Source organism: Notothenia rossii (genome assembly GCF_949606895.1).
Source record: "Notothenia rossii genome assembly, chromosome: 4".
Classification (NCBI taxonomy): Eukaryota; Metazoa; Chordata; class Actinopteri; order Perciformes; family Nototheniidae; genus Notothenia; species Notothenia rossii.
The window spans coordinates 31,962,439-31,967,931 of record NC_136902.1 but is presented as its reverse complement, the minus strand read 5'-3'; the positions used below and the strand labels follow the sequence as shown (position 1 = coordinate 31,967,931).

The 5,493-nt window shown below is 41.9% G+C and overlaps 1 long non-coding RNA gene across 1 annotated transcript; it reads left to right on the top strand.

Annotated features, from left to right (window-relative positions):
• Nucleotides 1-670: 670 nt before the first annotated feature.
• On the top strand, nucleotides 671-2,817 carry LOC307037172. Its single transcript, XR_013807621.1, has 3 exons — nucleotides 671-785; nucleotides 2,424-2,484; nucleotides 2,573-2,817. It is a non-coding gene; the product is annotated as an uncharacterized lncRNA (long non-coding RNA).
• The last annotated feature ends 2,676 nt before the right edge of the window (nucleotides 2,818-5,493 follow it).

Below are 5,493 nucleotides of genomic sequence, written 5' to 3'. Positions count from 1 at the left end.
CTCTCAGTCTGACTTGAGAGGACTCTCCCTCCACATTATTGTAGAAACATATTCTTCTTATATCCGTTAGAGCAGCTAGCACCAAATTCTAATAACAACAGTGCCGGTACCGGGCGGTGCGCCCTTCTCTCTTTCCCTCGCTCACTCGCATTTTGGCTGTGAGCTGCGGGCGCCAGATAAGCCAACATCCTCCATTTTCATCACTTACAGCGCCCACCGTACAGGGCAAATTAAACGTGTAACCGGGGTGAAAAGAGTGTTACATTCACTTAATTATGAATATTGTTACATCAAGGCCGATAATTAGGATGAGCCCCAACGGTCAAAAAGTTTTTTTTCCCTCCCAGAACTGCCAGCGCAGCACCTCCCCTCCCCCGTTATATTTGTGCCTCTATCCTGAGCACGCAATGAAACATGTTGAGCATAGAAAATGCGATTGAGCGCACACTTGAACATTTTTGAGCACAGAGAAATATATTTTCTTTCATAAAACTCCTGCTCCGTGCGAAAGCAGACCGCTGCACGCGCTCTCTCTCTCCCCCGCTCGCTCGCTCGACCTCTCCACCCTGTGCGCGCTCAGCTTTGCCTTTACAAATGTGCCACAAAACCAACCAATCGGAGAACTCGAGAAGGTCAATTCTGATTGGCTGGTCGTCTCCAATCATATCTTCTATCTGAGATGAGAGAGGGATTTTCGGTTGCCATCAGGCTGTTGACGTTCTTATTACACATCCGTCGTTGACATTACAGACTCGAATAAAGAGAATAGCACGCCACAGTGTCAGGTGAGTTATACATTTCTAGTTTTCTGATATCACGTTAGTGTTTGCAATGCCTGAGTTTGCTAGCCGGCAACATAGCTATAGGGGTAGTTTAAGCAAACAGCTAACAAACCGTAGCCTACATGTACGTCATGAACCCTTCTGAGGTATTGATTACTTGCTGTAAGCTAGAACCTCCAGAAAAACGCGGGCAAAAATCCTTGATTATGCGGGCTAAATTCCTTGATTATGCGGGCTAAAATCCTTGATTATGCGATTAAACATGCGGGGTTTTTATGTGATTTTATGCGGTGAAACTGCGGGAAGTTGCGAAATATGCGGAAAGTTGCGAAATATGCTAAATATGCGGAAAAAAATTATCGATTTTTAAAAAAATATTGGGCTGTTATTTATTCTCTCTCACACACAATCTGCCACTAACGTTAAACCCCTTTACTATTCAATTAAACACATTCAATGTTTATTTATTGTAAAAGCAATTGGGCTATTTTAATCTCACACACACACACACACTTCTCCGCCTCATTCTGTTTTCATTTACTCGTTCGTTATCTGCAGCTTCAATCTTGTAGGCTACTCACCTCGTTTCTTGTAGCCCTCGAAAGGGTTTTGGAGGTTGATGCCTCGTGAACGTGAGTTGTTTGGCTTTCTTGTCCGCAGCAGCAGAAAGCATTTTCGAATGTTTGAATGAATCAAAGTGGTTCGTCACCGTCGATTTTCTCTTATGCTCCAACACACAGTTGCACGAGGTGCAGAATAGTTTCCCCCCACTTTTTGCCCGGTCTTTAGTAGAAATGTTCGTCGGTAAATGAGATGGATTAGATCTTTTCATCTTGGTGTTTTCTCTATCGTGTGAGCTCCACACGTTCACTCTATACAGTGTTGTTTACATTCTGTGATGCGCGAGCTGATGACGTCACGTCAAGACGAGTTAACTTTTTTTTTTCTTAACTTTGTGTGGAAAAATGCGGGGATTATGCGGCCTTTTGATAAATATGCGGCCTTTTGGAAATCTGCGCCATTCTGCTGATTATGCGGGAAATTCTTCGATTGCAGAATCGCGTTTTTCTGGAGGGTCTAGTAAGCATTAGAGGTGGCAGAATGACAAACATGTTTCTCTCTCTATCACAATTTTGGGTTGACCAGAACCTGGATCCACTTCTGTTTCCTGTTCTACAATGGGCATAGAGCTTGCGTTAATTTTCAACCGGACCACTAAACAGATTAGGCTAGGACCGGATAAAGTTAGCAACACACGTTAACCATGAACAGCCTATTAATCCGTTCTCTTAATGTTTATCCCGTCCAACGTTGTGGAATTAGAGAGAAAGGGCTTCTTAACGTGCTTTTATCCAGGGTGGAGGGAGTTAAATATAACATTGGGGTGTGTGATTGTAGTGGGTGGAGGTGGTGAAATGAGGATATCCATTTTGGAGTTCAAGCTAGCATAATATAGTTAACGTTACACACTAATAGGGAAGAGAGCTATTTTTGTGATACATTGCTATTGATATGGATTTAGAGTGGATATTTGAGACTTCTAAAAAGTAAACAACGTAATTTATGGGTGAGTGTTTTTAGCAGAGTCATATTATGTCCTTGTGATTCTGTTGATTATTACCTCTCTGTATTATGTTGCAGCTCAGCTGATTTTGGATTGATGGCAAAGGGAGAGGGACTTAAGTGAGAGTGAAAATACAAGGTAAGTTTAAAATAGGTCAGCCATTTCCCATCCTATAGGTTGCTAGATGTATTTAACCCTTTCTCCTGTCTTTGTCTCCCTCTCTCAGCACAAGAACCCCAGGGGGATTCAATGGAGCCTGAAGACCTGCAATGAGACCCTCACCCTGAGCCTGAGTCTCAACTCCCAGAGTTTTGCAAGCCTCTCCCTGTGCACTATTTTGATTAAAAAGACATTAAGCTTCCCAATGGTGTGGTCTTCGTTTTGAGAAAAATATGATTACCTCACATATTTTGTTGCTGTTGTTGTCTTTTGTGATAGTTAAAAGGCTCCTGCTGACTTGAGCCAGCCATTCTTTCCTCCTCTCTGTGTCAGTGGGGAAGCCGTACATGTGTGCTCCTTTCTATGAGCGATTGGAGCATCCCCCAGCAGCAAAGCAAACCATGGGGGAGACTATATGCCAGGACAACACAGAGGAAAAGGCACAGACAAACTGCACGCATGGTATTCAATGTTTATTGAATTCCATTTATTTCAAACAATCAATCAATGTTTATTTATATAGCCCAATATCACAAATGTTACATTTGTCTCAGTGGACTTCACAGTTTGTACAGAATATCAGTATGACAATACGACACCCTCTGTCCTTAGACCCTCACATCGTACAAGGAAAAACTTCCAGAGAAAACCCACAGTTTAAAGGGAAAAATGGGAGAAACCTCAGGGAGAGCAACAGAGGAGGGATCCCTCTCCCAGGACGGACAAACGTGCAATAGATGCCGTGTGTAAATTGAAAAGATAATACATTTGCAACATAGGTAGTCCAAATCCATATTTACATGGATGTTCCTAAAACAACACAATTAACATCATCATGCTGTTGCTGCTTGTGCTTTGACTCATTGTGCTGTCAGTTGACAATCATTGATAGGCACCTGTCGGTCTCCTGTCCTTTCTGAAAGTCATAAAGATTACATTACTCATTTAGATGACTTATGTCCTCAATTACCAGGGGATCACTGAAACCACCATGAATTAAAGAAATCCTTCCTTCCCTCCCTCTAAATATATCAATAAGGATGTGATGTTCTTGACTCATACAAGTTTAAGAAGATAATATTTGTTTTAAAGAATTCAAAGCAATAAACAACAGCAACAGGCTCTACCAAGGCAACGTTAGCCTAACATGTATGTTAACAGGTAAGATAGCTGTTCACACTATCTATGTATATTTTCTACTTTTTGTAATGCTATGTTATTTTTATTTAAGATGTTTACATTTTCGATTGTTTAATTCTAGTCTTTTAAATGTCTAATGTACAATGCCTTGTCTTTTGCTGCTGCAGCGTAAACATTTCCCCAATTGGTATCAATAAAGTACTTCTTATTTTGTCTTAATCCTCAAATATTAGCACATTTTACTTTAAAAAAAAAAAAACACATTGATGTAACTACATACACATATCGATATGTTGTATACATATTGCAAATCAAAACCTTTATTGACCACTAACTACCAAAAATTGCATTTCTATCCTGTCATTAATGCATTCAAATCGTGATTCAAATGGCCCGCCACAAACTTCCGGGAACTTTCTGAGTCTCTGAACCACGTGACAATCAAGCATTTTGCTGCTAAACTTTGAAGTTTTTTTGTGTGAAACCGCTCAATGAACTACATTTCTGGTCTCACACAACAACACACGCCACCAAGATGGCCGTCACTACTGTCTTGCCAAACAAGGGATTGATTACCCTCACTATCAGCACAATGAAACCAACACACTCTCACTCCATAAACGTCCAGGAGCGACGCTTGGTCAGGATCCCGTGGCGTGCAGTTGTGACGCTCCTAGGCTCCTTCAGCTTCATAAAGGGACGCAAATAGCTTTCAACTGATTGCAATGTATTCCCATCTGCAGCGGGATTTGACGCTCATGGAAGCACGGCATTCGTTTGTGTCGGCTGCCCTTAAAGGCAATGTGAGCGTCCATTCCCATTGGATAACGGAGAATTGTACATCCGGAAGAAGTGGCGGCTGGTGGAAAATATTTTTGGTGGGGCTATGGAAATGGTGACCAAACCATAGGGCGGTCCGGGGGATTGTCCCCTGGAAGACATTTTTGAGAAATGACCCCTTAAATTATGACTTCTGGTGATGTTAGAGGGGGGGGAGGACAAATTGAGGCTTAAAAATATGAGATAATCCATAATCTTCAGTGTGGTTAGCTATGAATCTTCCAAAACTGTGCAACAGTACAGTATGCCCACACAAACTGCAGAACACTGCTGCTTTGGGAACACTCAAATTATTTAATTCCCATTTAAAATCAGGAGACTAAATATGAACATTATATGTGTGTGTGTGTGTGTGTGTGTGTGTGTGTGTGTGTGTGTGTGTGTGTGTGTGTGTGTGTGTGATACTTGCCAACCCTCCCGATTTTCGCAGGAGACTCCCGCATTTCTCCCGATTTCTGACAAAATCAGATTTACTCACGACTGTTTCCACTCTGACTTTAATACAGCTACACCATTGTTTGGTTTCCATGGTAGCGCGTCTCTTTAGAAGCGCGCACAACTCAAAGACTGAGAGGGTGAGGAAGATGAAAACTGAACAAGAATCGACAACTCGACCCTCTGCTCACTCCTATACAGGTCCAGCCCACTATATTAAAAATAAATGTCTTTCTTTATTTTTTATTTTTAATGACAATCAAACATGTGGGAAGAGGGGGGGCGGCGCCCCTAGCGCGCCTATGGGCCGGCCGCCACTGCCCGGAAGTAAGTATTCCCCTTACTGTCGATTGATTTTACAGTGATATCTGCACTACTCATCGACTAACAAACACCAGATTATCCTTGTTAATCACACAACATTGATTGGTTTAAATTGTGTGCAATGCTTTTGTATTTTTCCCCTTCGATTCGGAGAAACAAATATTTTTTCGGAGTAAAGGATGGCAGAAGACAGTACACTACCCAGAATCCCCAGCTATCGTTTAGGACAGGGGTCTGCAACCTTTTTGA